Raw genomic sequence first — 240 nt, 5'->3', positions numbered from 1 at the left:
AATGGTAAATAAAGTTAGCAGCAAAATCATTGGGATTCAGCAGATTAAACCAACTGAGCTGTACAAAAGACATGTGCTTAAAAAGGCAGAATCCATCATGTCTGATAGTTCTCTCCCCCTGCATGCAGAATTTAAGATGCTGCCCTCTGGTTCCCGCTTCAGTCAGCTACCAGCCAAAACAAATAGATGTAAATTCTCCTTAGCACCCTCTGCTATCTCTCTGCTTAACTCTGTAAAGAA

General features: G+C 41.2%; 1 protein-coding gene across 2 annotated transcripts in view; it reads left to right on the top strand.

Annotated features, from left to right (window-relative positions):
- LOC116693952 (aryl hydrocarbon receptor nuclear translocator-like protein 1) overlaps positions 1-240 on the top strand; it is a 31832-nt gene that overhangs the window by 11965 nt on the left and 19627 nt on the right. The window lies entirely within an intron of this gene.

This window comes from Etheostoma spectabile, chromosome 8, assembly GCF_008692095.1.
Source record: "Etheostoma spectabile isolate EspeVRDwgs_2016 chromosome 8, UIUC_Espe_1.0, whole genome shotgun sequence".
Taxonomy (NCBI): domain Eukaryota; kingdom Metazoa; phylum Chordata; class Actinopteri; order Perciformes; family Percidae; genus Etheostoma; species Etheostoma spectabile.
The sequence above is the reverse complement of the archived record's forward strand: the minus strand, read 5'-3'. Positions and strand labels throughout refer to the sequence as shown.